Raw genomic sequence first — 27,474 nt, 5'->3', positions numbered from 1 at the left:
CATTGTATTAAGTGAAATAAGTCAGAAAAACTCAATTATTGGTGATCTCACTTAAATGTGAAAAAAAAAAAAACCTCATAAACACAGAGAACAGGGTGGTACTTGACTGGGATGGAAAGTGAGGGTTTGTGGGAAATGGGTAAAAATAGTCAATGGGTATAAACTGCCAATTATAAGATTAATAAATTCTGGGGATGTGATATACAGCCTGATGACTATAGTATACAGTATGTATTGCATATTTGAAGGTTGCTAAAAGAGTAGATCTCAAAAGTTCAAACCATACACAAAACTACTTTATGTGAAGTGACAGATATGTTAAGTATCCTTATTGTGATAATAATTTTGCAATATATATATCAAATCATTATGATATGCATCTTAAACTTAAAAAATGTTGTCAATTATATCTCACTAGAAACAGGAAAAAATAAAACCTCTAAAAAAACCTTATATATATTTTTAAATATACTAATCCTAAGGTACCAAATTTATTTTACCAATGCTGGGAAACTCTGTATTTCTTTGATTTATATCATATTTTGTAACAAAGCTTTCTCTAGATCTCTAATATGTTTTAGCTTTGAGAATAGTATTTAAAAATAATTCATTTTTTAGTATACATAGTATGCATGTTATGTGCTAATTTTTAAAGAAAATTTAAAATTCTATAAGATACATTCATAAAAAATATGTAGAGACAAAGGAAGTTACAATGCAACACATAAGATATCATTTACCTTTCAAGGTGTTGTACTTTATATCTGAGAAACTAAATCTAATTTCATTTAATATTTTCAAGATCATGAAAGTTTCTATGCCATTCAAAAGCATAGAAAAATGGAAGATAAAAATACATATTAGGTAACTTTTATTAAACATTTTAAGAACATTTTCTATTTGAATTAAACAAAATAAAATGTAAAACAAAAGAAGAAAAATATATACACATACACAAAAATATTCTGTAACCTGAAGATGATTTGGCAACAAGAAACTTTGTCATTCCAAAAGTAAATAATGTGCTAAAATGACTGATTACTTTCTAATCATTGATGGCAACAATCTCTGGTTAAGACTATCTGTCAGTAATCCTTTGAGCTTAGACAGCAGTTTTCAATTTTTTTCTCCATTTATAATACCTGGGTTATTATGGACAATGTACTAAGCATGTTTTGCAAACCTATTTTCTGCACTTTCCAGCACTAAAAAAAGCTTATTTCATTGATTGAATAAGAATGCATATATTATACAAAATATTTTCATGTTTTAATTATTCTGAAGAAATAAGTTAGAATATAACAATAAAATCTATCTCTATATCCCTTCAAATATCTAGGGATTGTAGAATGATTTGAGTTTTAATAAAATCATAGCAAATTTGGTATTGCTTTTATCTATAGCAATGCTGTGAGAAATTTTTAGAAAAAAATTATCTTAGATAAATTACAGATTGTAAATAAGTCTTATATCTTAAACTAATTAATTTATTAATTATTGTCATTAGTTACTAGCCTGTAGTGGGAAATACTATACTTGGATGCTATTGCTACATAATTAATGTTGAAGAGAATGAAATATACTCTATTTGGTCATGTCAAAACTTATATACTTGCCAGTATTTCATCATTTTGATCTACAAAATGTAATTTCCTTATGTTTCAACTAATATACCCATGAATTACAAAACATGCATTTCTATTGAATAACACACTTAGAAAACCTCTTTCCAGGGATCCCTGAGTGGCGCAGCGGTTTAGCGCCTGCCTTTGGCCCAGTGCGCGATCCTGGAGACCCGGGATCGAATCCCACATCGGGCTCCCGGTGCATGGAGCCTGCTTCTCCCCCTGCCTGTGTCTCTGCCCCTCTCTCTCTCTCTGACTATAATAAATAAATTAATTAAAAAAAAAAAAAGAAAACCTCTCTCCATATTTAGTGCAAAGTAAAGTGTTCAAATAAATTTATATGAATTTGTATTTGGGTTTGTGGTTAACCATTTATACTTTAAGGGAAAACTTATCAGTCATTATTTAGTATGAAAAAATGATACAGGACCCCAAGCACTGAGAATAATATAGTTCCCTAAATAATCAGACATTGAATAGTATAAAAAAATAACTACTGACAAGTGAATCATGCAATAAGTAAAGGTCATTGTAGAAAATGATTATTACTTAAAGTCCTCACCACTTTTTTTTTTTTTCTCACCACTTTTTAAGGAAAATAATGGCATCTTATCAAGGCTTTAAATTATAGTTTTAATTTCAAAAACCTTAAACATATTTCATTATGTATTTTTGATAATTTATTTTTCCAACTCTAGAAACTATTTGTACAGAATTTTTTTCATGAAAGACGCAAAGACTAGACCAAATGCACACAGTCTCCTAAGCTCCCATCAGTCCAGTGAAGTGTACTTGCCTTGAGCATGGCTGGTCAAACCATGGGAAGGGCTCCAGGACAACTAATCTCTTCCCATGCTTCTGTATCATTTTAAAGGGCAGTTAGTAGGGGCACAGGTGTAAGAAAAAAGTAAATTCTCTCACAAAGTTATTGGCTCTAAGACGTTAGTTGGAGGAACTCATATCAGATAGGGTCTTGTATATTTTCCTCAACAAGTGCTCAACATCACTAATCATTAGGGAAATACAAATCAAAACCTCAATGAAATACCACCTTACACCTAGGCTAGTCAGAAAGGCTAGACTCAGGAGGACAAGAAACAAGTGTTGCTGAGAATGTAAAGAAAAGGAAATCTTCATGCACCGTTGTTGGGAGTGTACTGGTACAGTCACTGTGCAAAACAGTATACGAGTTTTCCTTCAAAAAATTAAAAATAGAAATGCCACACAACGTGGTAGTTCCACTCATGGTTATTTACCCAAAGAAAATGAAAACACTAATTTGAAAAGATATGCATACCTATGTGTATTGCAGCATTATTTACAATAGTTAAGCTATGGAAACAACCTAAAGTGCAACAATAGATGGATAAAGAAGTAGGATATGTACACAATGGAATATTAGCCATAAAATGGATGAGATCTTAACATTTGCGATGATATGAATAGACCTAGAGGATATTATGCTAAGTGAAATGTCAGACAGAGAAAGGCAAATACCATATTATTTCACTTATGTGTGAATTCTATAAAGCAAAATGAACAAACAAAAAAACCAAAATACAAAAAAGGACTTATACAGACAGCAAACTAGTAGCTGTCAAAGGGGAAGGGAGTTGAGAGAGTGAGAGAAAAAAATAAAGGAGACTAGGAGGTACAGATTTCCAATTATAAAATAATTTAGGTATGGGATGAAGGTACAGCATAGGGAATTTAGTGAATAATATTGTAATAACTTTGGAGACAAGGAGTAACTATGTTTATCTGTTTCATATGTATGTGAGTTGAATCACTATTTTGTATACCTGAAACTAATGTAATATTAGTTGTCAACTATATGTCAAAAAAGTAAAGCACAAAACCTTAAAAGACAAAAATGATTAGACCAATAACTACGGAAGATTTAGAAAAAAAACTTTCAATATAGTCAGAAATTCATTTTTATAAAATACTTCTGATAAATTCTATATTTTAAAAAACATAAAAGAGGGGATCCCTGTTTGGCCCAGCGGTTTGGCGCCTTCCTTTGGCCCAGGGCGCGATCCTGGAGACCCGGGATCAAGTCTCACGTCGGGCTTCCTGCATGGAGCCTGCTTCTCCCTCGGCCTGTGTCTCTGCCTATCTCTCTCTCTCTCTCTCTCTCTCTCTGTGACTATCATAAATAATAAAAAAACATAAAAGAATAAAAGGGTGTAGAAGATATGATGATGTTGTAAGAGCCAAGCCTCTGCTTGACTAAAAAAAAACAAAAAACAAAAAACAAAACTATAGAGGTGTTTCAAATATGAACATTAACATAAAATGAGAAACAAAATAATAAATCAATAAATAAATAACTATTAATGGTAAACTATTAATGTGCATCCCACAGTGCAAATAGAGCTTAGTATAGCAATAGAATTGTTTACAAACATGAAAACTTTTAACAAAATTTATCACATCATCTACTCATAGGAGAATTAAAATGAATTTCATTGTATTCTAAATAGGAATTGCTCCTATTTACATATGTGTTAACCTTATCTCTGGAAATGTATTTTACATATTTTGCAAATCCTAATACATATGCAAGTTCTTTGCAACAGAAATCCTTTTTTTCTAGAAATTTATTCTAAATAATTAAATATATTCTAAAAGCCTCCCATCAATTCATAATTAAGAAAAGCTAATATTGAACAAATGACCTGTGATGAAAAATAACATACGTATTATTTTGGTATCCTGTTTGCAACAGAATTGTATGAAGTCGTTAAGTGTTATAGCCATATTATAAAAGAAGATTCAGTGCCTAAGGAATATTTTCAGTTTATACAGCATAGAGATAGGGGCAGATTGGGAAACAGTAGTTGAGGCTATATTCCTAAAAAAAGTTAAAAAGTGACGAAATGTCTGCTGTAGAGAAGTACATGAGTCAAAACATATATATATCAGTTTAATGGTATTCTTTTCCCTCAAAAGTTGATTGGATAATTTTATTTACTTATTTGTTTTCAAAAGATGATATATACTATTTCTAAGTTAGACACATTTAAATGTGTATTTTGAAGCCTTTGATAATCAAGTTAAGGATATCAGCATAGTTATAAGAATAATACAAAATGACAGACAGAAATTCAAAGTAAACAGCTATGTTACATTATTAGTATCACTGATTTCTTTCTTCCTCCAGACCATAATTATTAGTTTCTACAAAGCTGAATACATCTTACTTTATTATCTCCCTCCATGGCTTTTCCCCTCAACTCCACTTACAGTACTACAAACCCTCACAACCTAGTATAAAGAAAAACTACGTATATAAAAACAAAGCAGAATGCTAGAAGTTCTTCAGAAGCTTTGCTGTGTATAGCAATGTATATACTTTACAGAGATCTGATATAATACCAACAACAGAAGTCTGTTTACCAATATTCATAGTAATATAATTTGTTACATGATTTTAGTATTTTGCATGCCATGCCCCAAATTTGTCATTTGACAATACACCCTTCTGGAATATTCACACTGTGACTGAGAAATTGGCATGTTTTCAGTTCTTCAGAATAAAGTTGCACGTTTGACATGTTATAATTATCCCTCATTTCTCCTTTACTTTAATTTTAAATGCTTCATTTTAGAAATAGGCTAGCAGTAAAATAGACTATTGTTTGTATAATAACCGCCAGTATTTAATTCTCATTTTATTTCTCTCGGGATTAAATTCTCATAGACCCTGTCACAGTTTAAATCCAAATTAAACACTTTTATTTGAATTGGTGTTTTCTTCATTTGTTCTGATCCGTAAAGCACTTTAAAGTGTGAGCAAGAGGTGTGTTATATAAATGCAAATGATTAAAAGTGAGATTGTTAAATATTAGTCAGTGTACAGGAAGTCAACAGAATTATTAACATGAACTATGTTACCAACAAAAGAAAAGCTTCATAGAAAATTATAAAAATAAAATATATCAAAACGTTTCTAAATAAAAAATTATAGTTATAAAACATTCACCAAATTGTTTATATTTGAAAAATAACAACAACAAAAATTATAAATAAAGGCAAAGTTTCAGAAAATGTAAAGATATTTAACCTAAGTATCTTGTTTTGAAAAAATCACAGAGCATCAAATATCTTGAATCTAGTTACCCTCCTATTTACCAGCAGAATAGATTTAAACTGGCCATTACACTTTCTGATTCAATCTTTTTTAGACAAAATATACCTTTTTATTTTAAAGATTTCATTTGTTTATTTTAGAGACAGAAGAGAGACAGTAGAGAGAGTGTGAAGGGCAGAGGGAGAAGGAGAGAGAGAATTTCAAGCAGACTCCATGCTGAGGGAAGAGTCTGATATGGAGCTTGATCCCAGGACCCTGAGATCATGACCTGGGCTGACACCAAGAGTCAGACACTTAACCAACTGTGCCACCCTGACACCCCTAGACGAAACCGATCGTAATTTAAATAGAATGTGAGATAAATAATTGAAATACTAATTTTTATGTATTTTTTTAAAAACTCAGATATTATCAATGATATGAAAAAGAGATACTGAGATTATTTTTCTTTAAAAATTATTGCTGCAATGAAATGTTCTGGTTTTTTTTTTTGAAGATTTTATTTTATTTATTTATTCATGAGAGACACAGAGAGAGAGAGAGAGAGAGAGAGAGAGGCAGAGACACAGGCAGAGGGAGAAGCAGACTCTATGCAGGGATTCCGATGTGGGACTTGATCCCAGGACTCCAGGATCACGCCCTGGGTCATTAAACCACTGAGCCACCCAGGGATCCCCTGAAATGTTCTTGTATGTATTTATACATACACGTACACACAACATACATATATATACTATGGGTTTTTATTGGATGGGACTGAGTGCAAAAGGAAAAAAAAAAGGTTTGAAATGTTGATATTCAACATTTTCATTAAAATAGCAGGGGGCACAAATAGTTTCCTCATTGAAAGCTAGGATCAGAAGACATAAACATTTGAAATAGATTGGTAATCTTAAGCAGAATCTATGAAAATATTTCTAATATAAATGTATCAACAGTACTTAATTAAAAATAACAGAAGAACACTTTTCTCCCCCAATTAGCCTGTAGTATACACATTGCTAATGTTAGACTAGAATAAAATGTTTTTTCCTTAGGAGAAAATATGAACTCATGCAAAGGGTCACATTAGGATGTGCTAAAAGAATAATTTGATATTTGAAATATTTTTATGTATGCACAAAACATTCAACATTGTGCTTCTGCTTTAGAGTGAAGGTTAGTCCAGATTTTTCTCAACTAAAGGATTTGCATTCAATAGCCTTCTTCAATTGCCTATTTATCTCTACTAATGTTTTCATTTTTAGAGGTTTGGGAATGCTGAAATATGAATTTAACTGAAATATCATTTCAACTGATTTTGGACAAACTGCTCCTCTGTCTTAAGAAATTAGACTAGCTCAGCATGCTTTTCCTGCCACTTTTCTCAATCAAGCATATTAGGTTAGATTAGGAAGTGCATATTATAAGTCACTAAAGCATTTAATTTCTCAAACAAAATTATATTGCAGTTATATTTAAAGGTTTTTTTCTACAGTATTATTAAACACAGTATTATACAGTAAGCTTTCTTTATTATTCTAATAATATTTTCCTTTCCTTACACTTAAAAAATGGTATGGCAGCAGAGATGCTCATCCTATCTGAAGGACAACATGACAAAGCATCATTCTAACACCAAATTCTACAACGTGCAGCAAAAGGGAAGAGAAGAAATTATAAGAATGTTCAGTTGGTTTCTACTGGAGTGTGTTAGATTGCAGAATGGTATCCCATGGGAAGTAATGGAAGTTCTCGTACTTGAATCACTTGAAATCTCTCCCAGACAGAATATGTAAGAATATATTGCCTGGAACAATCTCATATTGGAACTGAGAGAGACACGATGACCTAGAAGTCTTTTCCTTCTCTAGCTTCTAATATTTTATGATTCTGTACATAGAAAAAATATATTAAAGTCTAAGATGCAGTTTTAGACAGCATTGAATTATTTGTATAGTTTTATAATTGTGTACAGAAATTTCAGGTAGTGGTCTATAGACAGAAATATTGCAGAAAAATACACTGAAATTTACAAATGGATTATGTTAATGTACCAGTGCAAGTTTCTCTGGAACTGTACCATGGTTTATATTCATGCAATCTAATGTGGTCCTCTAAAAGAAGTTACTGAAATTCATAGTGTTTTGTGTTAAGTGTACTGAACATATAAAATATGCTGATATAATTTCTATTGAAAATCTAACTTTTTTTTTTTTTTTTTAATTTTTTTTTTTAATTTTTATTTATTTATGATAGTCACAGAGAGAGAGAGAGAGAGAGAGAGAGAGAGGCAGAGACACAGGCAGAGGGAGAAGCAGGCTCCATGCACCAGGAGCCCGATGTGGGATTCGATCCCGGATCTCCAGGATCGCGCCCTGGGCCAAAGGCAGGCGCCAAACCGCTGCGCCACCCAGGGATCCCTGAAAATCTAACTTAAGGAATAAAAACAAAGTAAACTATAGTTTCTCTTACTGATACATGCTTCTAAAAATAGGAAGTGTCTTGGAAATATATTTTTAAATGAGAATAAATGCATTAGAAATTCTAAATTACTTATACTTTTGAAAATTAATATAATAATGTCATTTTAAATATAGTTAACTCTAAAAATAGTGTGAAACTCTGCATGTCTACTTCAAACTATCTTAAATATGTACTTACTTAGCTATAGAGAATGAACTGACTGGACAAAAATATCCTTTGATATTGTTCTTCTTAGAAACTTTATAAGATGATCACAGCTTGACAAAATCTAAAAAAAAGAAAAAAAATGAAAGTTTGAGTGGAAATTTTACCTTAAGAAATGACACTCTTTTAAAATAGTACATTTTAGACAGAAGTATTGGTTATCTTTAGCAGTTTTTAAGCATTTTTTAATGTAATATTAACTTTTTTTTTCCCAAAAAAACTAGCATTATAAAGGTGACAATATAGAAATGGTGGACATGCTATAGATAAAAAGAGAAAAAAAAAAAAAAAAAAAAAAAAGATAAAAAGAGAGCCATAGGACATATAGCCAAATGTAATAACTGAGGCTCATTTGTATTCAAATTTGAAATAAAAAATATTTTCTGATAAGCAGTGAAATTTAAACACAAACCAGATATTGAATATTATTAGATATTTATCAAAAAATGACATAATTTCTGTGATTACCTCTAACTAATTTGTAGGTAGGCAATAGCAGGCATATATGTGAAACAGTGTTTTAAAGTAGGTGTCATTGGTGAAGCTGCAGGATTCAAAGTTCATGATCCTCTTCTCTCTACATTTGCATATGCTTAGAAACTTCCATAAAGCTTCCATAAAACTTACCTAAAGCAAAAAATAAAAATAAAAAAAAATAAAAAAAATAAAAAAAACTTACCTAAAGCTTCTGTATTTATCTGTAGTGTTTGTTGCTGTGTTTTTCTAAATGTAATTTACTATATTGATGCTTGAATTAATATAGCACCAGTACAAACAACTTTTCCTTTTATTGCAATATGAAAATAATATAGAAAAGCACAAAAAACAGGTTTATTATCTCTATAGATGTTAATTCTTTTCCTTTCTGGAGATTCTGCATGACAGGCATTTTAGACATTTTTATAATCCTGTTGTCTTCCTTGGATTTTGTCATCAGTAATTGTGGATGTTATTCACAAAGGTGTAATCCGTATTCAATTAAGGATGGCTTTCAGGCTGTTTAAATCATTTAACAAAATTTCAATGATTGTTTCAAAACCCATTTTACACAAGCCAATCCCAGGTGCTCTGATGTATAGTTAGTCAAATTGGGCTGATACTGTAAGCTCATAAGGAAAAAAGGTTCACAATCTTATGCCTATACACAAAAACTTAAGACCTTGAATCTGTAGAAGGTGGATTATCAGTGAAGAAATCACCTGCCAGAAATATTAATGTCGTTATTTTAGTCTTTAAGAGTCTCTGAGTATCATTTTTGCTTATAGATCTACCTATGCCACCTTAAAAAAAAAAATTAAAAAATCGCTGACAAAAAGAACTCAAAGTCAAAGCTTCAGGCACTTATCAATTTCTATTCTTTTTGAAATCTTGCAAAATAAAGTAAGTTGTCTGTGAATTCAGTTTATAGAAGGCATTAGTTATTTTTCTAAACAGAATCTGATAGAATTATTGTTTATCACACTTACATTTTATGTATTTTCCAAGAAGAAATATTTCAGCAAACTCATCTATTGGGGCCTACAATGAGACTTTTAATTATCTTAAAATTCTAAAATTTCTTAACATTCTTAAATTGAAAAATAAACTGATGGCTGATATTCTTAATATCTCTAGTATGTTAAATATTTATCAATAAGTTTACATATATGGACATATTTTCTCTTAAGGATAATTAGGAATAAAGGCATGAGTGAAATATTAAATCTTGTGAAAAATAATGCTATTGAGGCAGTCACAAATTTATATAGAGGGAGCATAGGAGAGGAAAGACATTCTTACACAATTCAGGAAAGCACTTCTCAAAGAGAGGGGATAGATTTGCTTAGAGCATTTAATATCAAAACTTAATCAAAAAAAAACTTAATCAACTTCACAATTGGGTAAGTGGTCCACATAATATCTCTAATTCTCCTTCAGTTCCTTGGAGGAAGATAAGTAAAATCTTAAAGTTCACATGCCCGCTGTAATGATCCACCTATGGGACAAAATGCTGTCTGTTAATAATTTCAGTAGTGTTCAGTATCAAATTCACCGAAAATAGTGATATATGGATGTCAAATTTATCAAAGAAATGTAACAAATCATTACTAGAAAATACAGAAGAATAGCACATTTAAAATTGTTTTAAAATCTTGATTATATTCCTTTCTTATGCAAGAAAAAAATTTGCGTTTCTGTAAAGTCTTTCCAAGTAAATTTTACTGAAACTTGTCACCTACTCAAAAATAAAAACCTGAAAGTTTGTGACTACTTAGCTCAACTAATTATTAGTTTGTGACTAACATCCCTGGACTTATGTTTACATTTCAATAGTAGGCAAATCACCCTAACTCTGATTTATAAATTTGCTGATATTAGTACCATCTCTCTCTCTCCTAAAAAAAAATATTTACATTCCAAAGGGTTTAAGAACCCCAAATCCTTCCCATTATATTTCTGAAGAGATTCTCTGTGAAGGGGAAGAGAAACAGCTAAATCTCCCATATAACTCTCCACACTTACTTTTTTGAGATGCTTCGTTTACAGTAGACTCCACCATTTATAGGATGACATTTGATTCTCCTTGTTTCACTACAGAGTGAAGAACTGGGACAAAGAAGAAAGGCATGCTTATTTTCTGTACCTAGTTAATTGTTCCTTTTAATATACCTCATGTTTGCAATCAAGGTAATATTTATACATATAGATATTACAACTAAATCCTCATATTGTGAAAATTTACGGGGGTTGGGTAACAACACAAATGTATACCTATTTTTTAAATAAAGTCATCCAATGCTGTCCAGAATTCCACAATTCAATAATTCAAGGACTCAAGAAGATAATTTTTTAAAAAAACCTTTTTGAGGTATTTATAGATTTCATAGAAACTTGTGTCTCATGAGCACTTCCTCCAGTTTAAACCAATGTTAACACTTTGAATAACTATAGTGCAGTGTGAAAACCAGGAAATAGATACTCATGCAAACCATAGATATTATTCAGATATTACCAATTATAAATGCACATATTTGTGTGTGTGTAGCTCTATGCTATGTTATTACAAGTGACATAACTATATTTGGCCAAAACCAAGTAACCATGATGACCGAAATCAAATTACTTAATGAACCTTGATTCCAAGATTCCAATATTTTACTCTTATAAAGCCATAACTTTCCTCCATCTTAAATGCCTAACAACCACTAGTTTTTCATCTTTATAATGCTATATATACTCACTACTAGTATATAAATGAAATCACGAAAAATGTATTCTTTTAGCTTTATTCCATTCAGCATGATTTCTTTGAAGTCCCAAAAAGTCATTGTATGCATCAATTTATTCATTTGTATTGTTGATTAGTGTCCCATGGTATGGATGTGCCACAAATTGCTTTTTCATCATTGAAGGACCTTTGGATAATGTCCAGTTTCTGGCTATTCTTAATAAAACTGTCCTGAAAATTCATTTACATATTTTAATATGAAAATATTTTCAGTTTTCTAGGATATCTTCCCAAGGAAGTAACTGCCAGGGCATATGTAAGTCCTTTTTTTTTTTTTTTTTTTTAGTTTTAAGAGAAACTGCCAGAGTAGCTGTACACTTTCATACTCCTACCAACAATGTGTGAGTGGTTCAGTTTCTCCTCCATCTCATCCACATTTGGTGGGAACACTAATTTTATGTTTTAGCTGTTCTGTTAGGAATGTAGTGATATTTGCTGGTAATTCTAATGTGCCTTTTTCTTATGGCTAATGACTGACCTTTTTTCATCTTATCTCTATATTCTCTTCACTAAAATGTCTGTTTAATGCCCTTTGAACATTGTTATTGTTTTTTTTTTTTACTGTTGAATTTTGGGAGTTCTTTATATACTCTAGATACAAATTCCTTGTCATATATATGATTTGTAAATATTTTCTTCCACATTAAAATCTGTCTTTGCGTCCTCTTGACAGGATCTTTCACAGAGCAAACGTTAATTTGATGAGGTCAAATTTATAAAATCTTTTCATGTATTGGATTTTTTATAAGTCTAAGAAATATTTTCCTCTCAGGTAATTCATGTTGTCTGTGACCAAGAAGAAATAACATAGACAAGGATTGTCAATATGCTTCTGAAGAAAATATCACAGATGTAGCCCGTCTTTTGCAAGTACCCTCACTGGATTTATCAATATTTCATGTTGATAACAAACGGGATGAGGATGAGATTTGGTCAGATTTGTTAAGTCTTACTTGAGGAAATGGAACTCAGCAGTTATCTGTTAAAATTGCTAATTAGCTGAAAATACTCTAAGATGTTCTGAAACCTTCGAAAACAGACTTTTGCAGTTATGATACTATGGATAGTAAAGAAACTTACACATATGTAACTCTTTATACTCATTCACTTAGGAAATGTAAAATGATTAGTCAGCTAAAGATACTTTTCATGATGTAAATAAGTAGCTATTGTCTTGGAAATATGAATTATTGAATAGAGCTCTTCCTTGACTTATGATGGGATTATGACCCAATAAACCCTTCATAATTTTAAAATATCATTGTTGAAAATGCATTTAATATACTTGATCTGCTGAACATCACAGCATAGCTTAGCCTACTTGAAATGTGCTCAGAACACTTACATTAGCCTACAGTTGGGCAAAATCATCTAGATGATAGAATTTATTTTACTTACTCATGGGTCCAATTGAGCAACTGAATATAAATGTTTGCTAATTTCTAAGAAAAACTCTGAAATTTTAACCTCAAACATAAAATTTTGTATGTATCTTTGAACCAAATAAAATATTTTTTTCAAAAGGGTATTAATTTTAATACATAATATTGTTTTGTAATTAACAATATTATTGGTTTCTAAATTTACATAACTGATCTTTACACTGCTTATCCTTTTGCAACTTTTCTTTTTACTTAAGATTTTTGTGATTTCTCTGTATTTGTGAAAATAAAACGGACTCATTTATTTCTAAGTGTTTTTATTGGTCTTTGTGTTATATCATGTTTTAAATGTCCTTTTAATTTTTTATTCAATACTTTTATTACAGCAAACAGTTCTAACCATGAAAACTCTTGTTCATGTCTTTGTGTATACATGTGAGGCTTCTGTGGCAGTGTTTTGATTGATTGATGATTGATTGTTGTTGTCTTGGCACAAATACAAAAAATAGATAATATATTTATATTGCATTTGCAAATTGTTTTTGGAAACTTCTTCTCTAAGATTCATATACTCAGAAGTGGGATATCTGAGCCCTAGATGCTACACCATGGTTATAACAATCTAAGAATTAATTAAGAATACCTACTTAGCTAATTCGTGTACTTGGTATATTGACTACAATACTTCTGAGTGCTTTGTTGCCCAGTTCCTTGTCTAGGCTTCAGTATACTTTGTTTATTTACTAAAATTCCCAATGGATACCATCTAGGAGATTCCACACTCAGAAAAATAATGTCCTTCTTCTCCCCTCAGACCTAGTGAGAATTGAATTTTTCTTGCTAACTCCCAGATGCTTCTGAAGTAAAATCTTACAAAGTCCTTGGCTCATTCTTCATGAGCCACTATTACCAGTGAGTAGAGTTCCAATGTTCCCATTTGTTTTCCTCTCTCCATCCAAGGGAGCTGATCTATCATAAGAATACTAGTTGAAACTTTTTTATTCAGGAGAAGGAAGTTTTGCAGATTAAACAACTATCGTTCAACAAAATGTAAAATGCTTTGTATTATTTTGAGGCTGTTACTTTTTTTATTTATTTTTTTTTCAGGTAGAAGTGAGGACACTGCCAGTGGCTATTCTTTTTGTGAATGACTTCTTGCAATCTCCCTTTAGTGAAAAAGCAGAACTGGTGGTTGATTTCATCATACTCTGCAAACCAAAACACCTTCAGGACCTACTAAGGTCAGTGGTTCTCAAAGTTCAGTCTTCAGATGAGTCAAGCAAGAGAACTATTTAGACAATGAATTGTCTGATTGTCTCACCTTCAACAACACCTTCCTTCTTCCCCATCCTCACTTATTTAATGTTACAAAAGAAAACCTGAGTATGGGAGCCAACATGTGCTCTGGTAAGTATTGTCAGCACTACTGATGTATGTGCAAGATAGAGAACCACTGAGTTCAGTAAACTGGAAAATTCCTCACATAACTAACATGATGTGGAGACTGTAACAAACTAGAGAATGTGTATCCTGTTTTGTAATTTTTTTGTTCTAACACTGCTAATCGGAAAAATAAAACCAGAAAAACAAACAAACAAAAAAACACTTATCTGTAGGTTGGCTTCTTCCAATTCTGCCTGCTAGCTGCCTGTTTTTAACGCCTTGAAGCATACTCTATGTTGTTCTTCTTTCCACTTACAGACTCATTTTGAGTGATAATTGTGTCACATTTTCTTGTTTCTCAGTTTTATTTTCATATCACTTGAGCTATGTGGTTCAGGCCTAACTGTATTAATTAGAAATTTTCACAAAGTGCTGCATAATATAATATTAAATTCTTATTCAAAAAATGATAAAATCATTATTACCTCCAAAGAGTCCTATTCTGGTAAGTAATCAAATAACAATGTAATAAAGCATTTTTTAAAAATCAATTACATGAGGGATGCCTGGTGGCTCAGGACGTGATCCCGGGGTCCTGGGATTGAGTCCCACATCGGGTTCCATGCGGGGAAACTGCTTCTCCCTCCGCCTGTGTCTCTGCCTCTCTCTCTGTGTCTCTCAGGAATAAATAAATAAAATCCTTAAATTACGAGAGAAAAACACTAATCATTCAGTAGTTGATGGGTAGTTCTTCCGGATTTTTGAACCTCAACAAAAAAGACAGAAAAAGTCAACTGCAACTTTGACTTTTTAAAATAGCTAATAATGTTCTAATAGGTTACAATTCTTTCCTTTTACTTTAAGTGTACATCCTAAATTTTATATATGGAATTTTAAGATGATTTTAATTTCTATAGTAAAGTATTTATTTTCACTTTACAGGAAATAGAAACTAGAGGGTTTTTTTTCCCATTACTACTTTTAAAATTTTTTTTTATAAATTTATTTATTTATTTATGATAGTCACACACAGAGAGAGAGAGAGAGAGAGAGGGAGAGACATAGGCAGAGGGAGAAGCAGGCTCCATGAACCGGGAGCCCGACGTGGGATTCGATCCTAGGTCTCCAGGATCACGCCCTGGGCCAAAGGCAGGCCCCAAACCGCTGCGCCACCCAGGGATCCCTACTTTTTAAATTTTTAATTCATCATTAACATACAGGGTTATATTACCTTCAAGCATAGAATACAGTGACTCGAAAATTCTATACATCCTCAGTGCTCATCATGGTAAGTGCACTCTTAATCCCCTTTACCTATTTCACCCACTTGCCTCCCCTGCCATCCACATCCTCTCTGGTAACCATCAATTTGTTCTTTATAGTTAAGAATCTGAGTTTTGGTTTGTCCTTTTTTTCCCTTTGTTCATTTCGTTTGTTTCTGAAATTCCACATAACTGAAATTATACAGTATTCATCTTTCTCTGATTTATTTCACTTAGCATTATACCCTCTAGCTCCCTCTGTTGCTGCAAATGGAAAGATTTTATTTTTATGGCTAAATAATATTCTACCACATGTATACACTACGTCTTTTTATTCATTCATCTATCAATGGACACTTGAGTTGCTTCCATGTCTTGGGTATTGTAATAATGCTGCAATAGATATAAAGGTGCACAAAGCTTTTCAAATTAGTGCTTTTGTTTTCTTTGGATAAATACCAGTTGGAATTACTGGAATTACTGGATCATATGATAATTCTATTTTTAATTTTTTGAGAAACCTCAATACCATTTTCCACAGTGGCTGCACCAGTTTGCATTCTCACCAATAGTGTACTAGGGTTCCTTTTTCTCAACATCATTACCAACACTTGTCTCGTATTTTTTATTTTAGTCATTCTGACACGTGTGAGGAGATACCTCACCATGGTTTTGATTTGCATTTCCCTGATGATGAGTGTTGTTGAGCACCTTTTCATGTGTTTGTTGGCTATTTGTATGTCTTTTTTTGAGAAATGTCTGTTCATGTCATCTGCCCATTTTTAGCTGGATTATTTGTTTCTTTTTGTTTTTGTTTTTTGGTGTTGAGTTGTGAAACTAGAGTTTCTTGCAAGTATTTTCTGGCATTCTCATTTTTTTTTAATGCAGAAAAGAATTTTCCAAGAACTCCTAATTTTTGGTGGGTATAACATACAAGTAATGAATTAATCATAAGATAATTTGACCAAGGGTCCTCAAACAAAATTTTAAATCTTCCAAACTTTGTTTTTTTTTTTTCTCAGAATGCAAGAAAATATCATTTACAATAAATGAAATGTATGAACTCAAATTCAGGGATATTAAAAAAAAAACTCTCTAGTTTATGTCCCAAGTTTCATGTATATAGAATATCAGGGAGGGATGCCTGGGTGGCTCAGCTGTTGAGCATCTGCCTTTGGCTCAGGGCTTAATCCCGGGGTCCCACATCAGGCTCCCTGCATGGAGCCTGCTTCTCCCTCTGCCTGTGTCTCTGTCTCTAAATATCAGGGATATTTAGTCAAACTACAATGCACTGTTTTATGAATTTAAATATATTCTTTAATGGCAACATTTTTTGGATGATAAGGATAACTAAGGGCTGAAACTGCCATAATTCACTAACATTGTAAAAAATTTAAATACCCTGAAAGTGTAATTCTTTCATAAAATTAGAGCCTCTAACCTTTTGCAATATCATCTAAACAATCTATCTTCTAGGACATACAATTTAATTTTAAATGTAAGAACAATACAAATGTTATTACATTTGATGAAGTCACTGAGTCTACTTTTGTGATCCCAAATTTTTTTTTTATCTCTTTTGTTCAGCATTGTTATTTTAAATAATTCTATATGTTCCTGTTTCTGCCATTTGTGGTCATTATATCAAGTTAGTTTAAAGTCTCAGTTATTAATTTTTTTTATTTCATCCTGATTATTTTTTAACTTTATCATCTCTATGGTAATTGTTGCCAGATGTCTTCCATGTTTTTAAGCCCAATTAGTATCCTTATGATTCTTGCTTTATATCCTAGATCAGGCATATTACTTATATCTGTTTCATTTAGATCCCTGGCCATGATCTTTTCTTGTTCTTTTTTTGGGGGGATGAATTCCTCCATCTTGGCATTTTGTCTAGGTCTCTGCCATCTTCTCTGTGCTACAAAAGCATGTTATGCTTCCTCTTCGTTCTTTATGAAAAAGAGGTCATGTAATGTCTAGGGCCTGGTGCTTCAGGATGTGCCTTTAATGGCTGTATGCACGTTGTGGGTTTGTTTTGGCTGCTGTATCCCTCATGTCAACCGTATGCATAGTTCCTTGCCTGCAGTAAACAGTGTTTGGACTTTGGCCAGACTGTGTTGAATTTTAACTAGGTGTGCTGTGCTGTCTTCTGATCGTTAAAAGAGACTTGATACTATTTCAACTACAGCTGAGATTTGCACAACGCTGTGGTCAGTAGACATGATGTGTGCAGGGATTTGTGTTTGTCTCCTGAGGAAGGGGCCCACTGCCTTGGTCCTTAGGCATGCTTGCTCAAGGAAAGCAGTACTGGCAAAGCACAATGGGGTGGGATTTTGTGTAAGCAGGTTAGGCCACTAGTATTGGCACTGTGCTTTTTACCAAAGTTGGTTTATTCTGAGAAGCAGGGGAGGAAAATGGTGCTGCTTGTTTCTTTGTCCCCAGAGAGGGGTGTCTGTGCTTGCTGCTCTCAGGGAAGGACTTTTAGAGGAGCAAATAATTTCTCCTCGTGCATCATCATAGACATTTTTCAGATCACTGATTTCACTCAATCTCTGGCTGCTTGCCTTCCTGGAGCAGCACAGTGCATCTTGGCTACTACTCTAGCCAGGCCTGCTGATTTTTTTAATTTCCAAACTTCAGGAATATAATGTGGCAGGAACTTGTGCTGGTCCTTTGGGAAAGGGTCTCCCCATGCTGGGACTGATGCAGGTTTCATCCAGATTGCAGCTTCCCCAGAGCACAGGAGCATGGGATTTGGAGCAAGCAGACTAAATAGCCAGTGCCCTGGTTAGCTTCCCTCAGCAGATGTCTCTGCACATATACTGAAATGTGGGGGAGGGAATTGGTGCCCCCCCTTTTTTTTTCTGTCCCCAGAGAGGCAATGCCACTTCTCACAGATGCATTCCAAGATGTACAAACAGTCTCTTCCCATGCTCCTGAGGATCCTCAGATGGAGAAGTTTGCCCTGGAGTTGTTTGCCTGCCTCTTCTCCAGGAGTAGGGTAGCACCCTCAGGCACAACCAAGACTGGAGACCTCTAAAACTCCAGTCTTTGAGCCCCACTGATTGCAAAAACTCACAAAATTCAGCTGCTCTCTTTTTCCCAGTCAATGGCTTTGGGAAAGTGTTATCTTTATATGTAACCTTGTGTGCTCCATTCTCTACTGCCTTTCTCTGCAGCCAGGGCTCCCTCCCATCTGAAGAACCCATGACTCAATTCTCCCCTAAGCCATGTCTCCACACTTTCTACCTTCTATGATGTAGCTTCTTCTCTTCCTCTGTGCCGATTATTCTATCAGTCCTCTGGTCAATTTCTTGAGTATTCAGAATGATTAGATAGTTATCCAGCTGTGTGTGAGGGATGAGGCAAGCCTAGGGTCCTCCTATTATGCCATCATCTTAGCTCCACACCTGGTCCACATCTTCTAAATCATCAATTTTAAAAACAAAAATTTTCATATTATTTTCTTGTCTTTTTAATGGCTGTAAGATCTATTGTGAAATTATGTTTTTCCTGACCTTGGTGATTTTAACTCTTTCTTTTAATCTTTATAAATCTCACTGAAAATTAATCAATTTATTTTATTGATTATTTTTTTACTGTTCTTCTTTGAGTTTATTGATTATTTATGCTCTGATTTTTATTCATTGCTTCAAATTCATTTTAATCATTTTTCCTCTTGGTTCTTGAGGTGAGAAATTACTAATTTGAGATTTATACTCTTTATTAATGAATGGATTTAAGGCTCTAAATATTCCTTTAAGGACTGTTTATTCTGCATCTTACAAATTTTGCTGTATTGTGTTTCCACTTTTATTCAGTGCTATGTATTGCACTTTATGTTTATATCCCTATTACCTATGAATAATTTATAAGTTTATTAATTGTGTTTGAACATTTATCTGTCTTTATGTTATTTTTAGTTTTATTCCATTATTGTCAGAGAAATACTCTGTATAATTTTAATTGTTTTAAATATGTTAAGCATTATTTCATGGCACAGAATATTGTCAATTTTGTTCAATATTCCATGGGCTCTTGAAAAGGATATCTATTTTGCTGATGGATGGAATGTCCTATAATGTCAGATGATGCTGCTGGTAAGTTCTATATCTTTATTGATGTTGTGTCTGGTATTTCTCATGTGCTGAGGGATTGCTGTTGAAGTCCTTAACCCTAAATGTGGTATTGTCTATATTTTAAGTGTACCAGTTTTTGTTACATATATTTTGAAGCTTTGATCTTTGGTTCACACAAATTTAGAATTGTTATTTCCTTTTTCATAAATAGATCCTTTTATCATTGCCTATATCCTATATTGTCTCTAGTAATATTTCATCTGAAATTTTCTTTATCTGACATTTATATAGTTATTTTTACTCCTATTAAATTAATTTTGCATGATATAATTTTTTAAATTCTTTTTTTACCAAGCAATCTGTATTGTTAAGTTTGGAGTAGGTTTCTTATGGACAGAATATGGTTGGTTACTTTTTAAAAATATTCTCTGCTCATTGCTATCTTTTTTTGGTGTATTTAGACACTTATATTTAAAGTAATATATTGTAATTTTAGGGGATCCCTGGGTGGTTCAGTGGTTTAGCGCCTGCCTTCAGCCCCGGGGCATGATCTTGGACTCCTAGGATCGAGTCCCACATCAGGCTCCCTGCATGGAGCCTGCTTCTCCCTCTGCCTGTGTCTCTGCCTGTCTTTCTCTCTCTCTGTGTGTCTCTCATGAATAAATAAATAAAATCTGTAAAAATAAATAAATAAATAAATAAATAAATAAAGTAATAAAGTAATAAAGTAATATATTACAATTTTAGACTGTCTTTTTATGATGGTTTTTATTTCCTGTTTCTCATTTTTCTGCTTTTTTCTGTGCTTCCTATAAATAACTTAAACATTTTATATTTCCATTTTGCTTTATTTACAATGTTTTTAGTATATAATTTTGTAGTTTTCTTATGAGTTGTCATAGATATTGCCACATACATACATTTATTATTAATATATTGGTGTTAATATTTTACCAGTTTGAGTAAAGAGTAGAAACCTTACTTCCATTTAGGTCTCTTTACCATCATAATTTTCAAAATGCATTTCTTAAATATTTCCTCTATATCCATTTAGTAACACATCTGATGTTCTTTAACTTCCGCTTCAAATGAAAAATATAATTTAGAAAACTCATGAGGTAAAAATACTCTTTCTTATGTTAACTCTATTTTTAAAAATTCTATTGTTCTACTTTAAATTCTGAAGGGTCCAGACTTGTGTTAACATTTTCTTTCAGTTTTGAAAGCTACTTTCAGGTATTCTATTGTATGATCTGCTAGGAAAAGATTATTTTAGCTTTCCTTTGTCTGGGATTACTTTTACTTCTCCTTTGTTCCTAGAAGATATTATTGAGTAGTTTTGGGTTTGACAGTTCTCCTTGACCACTTGAAAATGTTAAGACAGATCTTAAACACTTTCATGATAAGAAAAAAAAAATTATAACTGTGGTGATGGATATTAACTAGAAAAACAAAATTTTTCAAAGTAAAAAAAAAAAAGAAGGGGCACCTGGGTGGGTGGTTCAGTGGTTGAGGGTCTGCATTTGGCTCAGGTCATGATCTCGGGGTCCTGGGATCGAGTCTTGTATCAGGTTCCCCTCAGGGAGCCTGTTTCTCCCTCTGCCTATGTCTCTGCCTCCTTCTGTGTGTCCCATGATAAATAATTAAAAAAAAAAAAAAAATCTTAAAAAAAAAAAAAAAAAGGAAAGGAAAATGCTATTGTCTTCTGGCCTCTGTGGAGTCACATAAAATTTGTTTTTCTCTATAAGGTATTCTCTATAAGGAATGCATCATCATTTTTCTTTGCTGTTTTTAAGAGTTCCACTTCCCCCTTTGGTTTTTCAAAATTTAATTATCTTTCTTGGTATGGATTAATTTGGATTATCCCTCATTAGGATTTATTCAGCTTCTCAAGTTGATTTTTGCAACACTTTTATGAAGTCACTTTAAAATCTTTGTCAAATAATTCCAACATCTGATTCATCTGAATATTGGCACCAGTTGATCTTCTTTTCTTTTTATTTTTTTAACTTAAATTCTAGTTGCTTGCATTTTACTATGTTAAATGATTTTTAATTGTATTCTGAACATTTTGGTTATTATCTTGGGAAAATTTATTTACTTTTATTATCATTTAGCCATTTTGTTCAGATTTGGCATATATGTACTTTCGTATTTTGATTATGGTTTAGTGTTTTGAGTCCTTGCCAAGAATATTTTGGCCTACTTTATTTTTCTAGTAGTATAAACACTTCTCTTGAATCTTAGCTAATAATATTTACCAAGGTAGAAGGAGCTTCCCTGGATCACTTGCTTTTGCTGGGCAGCCTTCAAGGGAATTTAGATCAAACCCACTGATCCTGAGTCACATAATTCTGCTGGTTGGAGTGTCAAGAGACACCAGGGATCATACCAATGTTGCTGTGGACAGATTAGGCCAACTATCAAGGGAAAAGTTGTGGAGCAGAAATTATAACAGCTTGAATCTTAACTGCTCCCTCTGTTACCTCTGGGTAGAACTTCCTGATAGAACCTTAGTTTGAGGTGTGTTTTAAGGTTCACAACTAAGTTGCTATTAGGCTACCTGGATCCAAATCATTTTGCCAGAAATAGAAGGCATTTTGGAGATATTTTGTGTCAACTGGCATTACCAGGTTGTAGGCCCCTCTGACATACAATTTGGGATTATATGGGAAACAAAAAACCCCAAGAAACTCCTTATATTTTTATTACTGAAGCCTTAAACTCTCTTATTAGCCCAACTTCTTTTCAGCTTTCAGAATCTTTTTACCATTATTTGTTAAATACCTTTCAGAGTATTTACTTGTATTTTGTGAGAAAACCAGGAAAAAATGAATATATAATCTTGTTCTGAAAACATGTTATATTATTTTTTTTAAATGTATCTTTAGTCTTATCTGTGTTTTTTATACTGTGCTGTACTCTGAGTAATACCATAGTTATATAGTAACTCATCTTAACCAACTCCCCTTTTCTCTCTTCTCCAAAGTATCCAATTTTACATATTTATATTATTTTAGTATTAATTTGTGTCCTTTTATATAAGCTTAAATTTCTCACTTCGATTTGTTAATTTTAATTATTTAATAGCAAGGAGCCAATGGTCAAATATTAGACTATAGATTTTATTAGACTTTCAATATAGCTCTCTTCTTCTCCTATATCATGCTAGTTGTAATAATTCTCTATTGCCATATAGTCTCCACAGTATTTTATTATTTTAACTGTGTTCTTGTTCTTCACTCTATAACTAACTACATTTAATGTTCAAAAATAATCATTTTTTACTCTAGTATATTCCTACTCAAAGTTTGACCTGTGGAAGACACCAGTACAGAAACTTTTTTTTTACTGGTTTAAAAATGAGATAAATACAGAAAGTGAATTAAGTATTTTTAGACTTTTATAAAAATATCAAGATACGTCAAGACCAGTATTTTACCTACATATTGGCTCATAAAGTATTGGGAAAAGAAACATTTCTGATTCCTTCATGTCATACCTAGGTAGTTGGCTTAACACAATGCCATCTCGGTTCACAGAAAAGCAATTGTCAGCTCCAGGCTTCTAACCTCAGTGACGCATTTAATTTCAAAAATAGAATTTGTCAAAAGACCAAAGGAGAACCAATGTAAGAAATATAACTAAGAAAACATGAGAATTCTAATCCATTATAATAAAGTTGACTTTTCAGAGAATATTGATTTTATTTTTTCAAATCACCCCATGTAGAGACCTTTAGTAAATCTTGTATTTTGGTTCAATTCTATTCTTCTTCCTAGGAGTAAAACAAATAAAAAAAAATAGCAATAGAAAAAAAATTGCTTGGAAATTTTCTTTTAGGATTTATCATGAAAGAAGTAGCTGTGTATTATTCTCTTTCTCTAAAATATTATCTCAGGAAAAGGATGATGGCATTTTCCCCTTTATTATTACCTATTTATATGCAGACATTTTATCCTCAATTTTCCCCTTCTTTTTCTTTGTTAAATGTCTCATTGCACACTGGACCTCCCCAGGAAGTTTTGTTTTGGCCAAAATACCCCACCATAGGCGAGAACACAAAGCCTCAATTTTTGTTATTTCTAGGAATATTGAAAGAGAAAATAATAATGAAACTGGAGCTATTACAATCAGTACTATTTTAACACATGAAATAAATTCCTGATCAAGTCTATTGTTCCTTTAGGAATGTGCACAAATTCAGAGGAATTAAAATTCTCCACTAAGCATCAATGTATTTTTTTGCCTGATATGTGACTATAATTATATACCTGGTACAACTTACTTTCTGGTAAGATAAATGATATATTGTATGAAAGAAAATATAGTTTTAAGTGATTGCAGTATTTAAACCTTCATTTCACAAACCTTTCCAGAAGAGTTATCATTTTACAATCACATTCAGATGAAATATATTAATTAAGCAAGTCAGCCAATAATGTCCTTATCACCCCTTTCTCCACTTTTTACTAATAAGTGTTGTAATTCATAATAGTTACAACAATTATGAATCAAAGAACAACTTTTAAGTTTTAAGGAATATCATAAGTCCAAAACATGGAGTGCTTTTTAGCTCAATTATGTCATTGCCATAATGAAAGAAATAATCTGATTCATTGTGGAACAAACTACAAACTAATTCATAGTTCCAAGAAAGTAATATATTTTTAGTCAAAATGGAACACTTACTTGAACACTCAAGATTATTTGAAATCCCTAAAGGTACTACTAAGTCTCTAGGGTAGACATACATTTATGCAGTCCTTTGTTCTTTGTTCATATCTATAAATATGTTGCTAAGGCCAATGTCCTAGAGATTACTGTTTTTGTTTTCTTTAGAAGTTTTATGCTTCCAGGTCTCACATATAGGTCTTTAATCCATTTAAAATTCATTTTTGTGTATGGTTTAAGAAAGTAGTCCTTTTTCATTCTTTTGCACCATTTATTGAACACTGTCTTTTCCCCATTGGGTATTTTTGTCTACTTCGTCACAGACTAATTAACCACATAAGCACAAGTTTATTTCACTATACTATTCTATAGGCTCTTTATCCTATTTCATTGATCTATGTGTTCATTTCCGTGCCAATACCATACTTTTGATTACTGTAGCTTTGTAGTGTAGCTTGAAATCTGCAACTGTGATACCTCCAAGTTTTTCTTCTTTCTCAAGGTTTCTTTGACTGCAATTTTATTATTTTATTGGTTTCAATTTTTTAGAGATGTTTTAGTTTCACAGCAAAATTGAGAAGGTAGAAAAGTTTCCCACATATCCCCTGCCTCCACCTTTGCATAGCTCCCCCATTGTCAACATCCCCCACCAGAGTGACACATTATTTATAACTGGTGAACTTCTATAACACATCATAATCATCCAAATCCCATGGTTTAGAGTTTGCTCTTGTATATTTTACAGACTTCAACAAATGTAAATGATATTCATGTAAAGTATTCATCACTGTAGTATCACATAGAATATTTTCATTACTCTAAGAATATTACCCACTCTAGAGTATAATAGACTGTGCTCTATTACACATTTCCTATAGGCCTATCACAACTGCTAATCTGTTTATTGTCTTCATAGTTTTGTCTTTTCTACATTGTCATATAGTTGGAATTATACAGGATATAACCTCAGATTGGTTTCTTTCAGTTAGTAATTATGCATTTAAATTTCCTCCATGTTTTCTTGATGGTTTGGTGGCCCATTATTTTTTTGTGTTGAATAATATTTCATTGTCTCAATGTATCACAGTCTATTTATTTATTCGCCTACTTAATAACATTTTGGTTATTTCAAAATTCTGGGCAATTATAAGTAAAGCTATTCTAAACTTAATTTTTAGGTCTTTGTGCGGAGATAAGTTTTCAGATCTTTTAGGAAAATATGAAGGAGCAACATTAATCAGTTTTCTGGTAATAGCATGTTTAGAATTGTTAAAAAAAAAAAAACACACCAAAATATCTTCCAGAGTGGTTATTACATTTTGCACTTATACTACTAGCAATATATGAGGTTCTCTGTTCCACACAAAGAGAGCATTTGATGTTATTTTGTGTTATCAGTGTTTTGCATTTTGGCTATTCTAATAGGTATGTAATTGTATTTAATCTTTTTTTAATTCATGTTTCTCTGATGTTATATAATATGAGGTATCTTTTTACTTATTTTCTATATGTAAATATCTTTTGATGTGGTGTCTACAAACATCTTTGGTCTAGTTTTTAACTAGGTTGTTTGTTTTCATATTGTTGAGTTTTGGGAGTTCTTCATACTGTTCTTTGTATAACAGCCCTTTATCAGATGAGTTTTCAGCAAATATATGCTCCTAGTGTGTGGCTTGTCTTCTCTTGACATTGAATTTCACAGTGTTGAAGTTTTCAATTTTAAATCTTTTTAAAAAATTTTTATTTATTTTTCATGAGAGAAACAGAGAGACAGGCAGAGACAGGCAGAGGGAGAAGCAGGCTCCATGCAGGGAGCTTGATGTGGGCCTTGATCCTGGGTCTCCAGGATTATGCCCTAGGCTGAAGGTGGCACTAAACCACTGAGCCACCTTGTCTGCCCCAAAATTTTCAATTTTAATGAAGTCCAGCTTATCAATTTTTAATTTCATGAATTCTCCCTTTGCTATAGTATCTAAAAAGACATCACCATACCCAAGGTCATCTAGGTTTTCTCTTTTGTTAAATCTAGGATTTTAATAAATTTGCATTTTACATTTAGGCCTTTTATACATTTTGAGTTAGTTTTTGATAAAAAGTGTAATGTCTATCTAGATTCCTGTCTTATATGTGGATGCCTAGTTGTTCCAGGACTGTTTGTTAAGGAGACTATATTTGTTTTATTATGTTACCCTGTTCCTCTGTCAAAGATCAGTGAAGAATATTTATATGGGTCAGTTTTTGGGTTCCACCAATCTATTTGTCTATTATTTCTCTAATTTCACACTGTATTGATTATTGTTGCTCTGTAGTAAGTCTTGACATTGAATAGGGTAGGTCCTCCCACTCTAGTTCTTCAGTATTATGTTGGCTTTTCCAAATATTTTGCCACTCTAAATAATTTTAGAGTCAGTTTTTCAGTAACCACAATAGCTTAATGGAATTTTATTGGGATTGTATTAAATCTATAGATCAAGTTGGGAAGGACATACCTTTTGACAATATTGAGGTTTTGGGTTTACGAGTATTGAACATTTCCCCATTACTTAGTTCTACTTTGGTCTTGAGATTTATAGTTTTCCTCATAAAGATTTTGCATGTATATATAAGAATCATACCTAAGTATTTCATTTTTGAGTGCTAATGTAAATGATATTGTGTTACTAATTTCAAATTCCATTTGTTCAGTGTGATTATATGGGAAATTGACTTTTCTATATTAACTGTGCATCCTGCAGCCCTATTTAGTTCCAATAGTCTTTGTTCTTTTCTTTCTGTCATATTTTTTACATAGATTGTCATGTAATCTGCAAGACCATTTAATTTCTTCCTTCCTCATTGGTGTACCTTTTATTTGGCATATTTGCCTTATTGCATTAGCTAAAACTTCCAGGATGATGTTGTAAAGGAGATTAATAAGTACATTTGTTGTGATAAGCACCTAAGTAACTAAAAAAGAAACTAGAAAAAAGAAGGGGAAGAGACATAGAGACATATATTTCTCCCCCATGTGAGAATGCAGCGAGAGAGCAACCATT

The sequence above is a fragment of the Canis lupus genome, chromosome 31 (genome assembly GCF_011100685.1).
Source record: "Canis lupus familiaris isolate Mischka breed German Shepherd chromosome 31, alternate assembly UU_Cfam_GSD_1.0, whole genome shotgun sequence".
Classification (NCBI taxonomy): Eukaryota; Metazoa; Chordata; class Mammalia; order Carnivora; family Canidae; genus Canis; species Canis lupus.
This window is presented reverse-complemented; position numbering follows the sequence as displayed.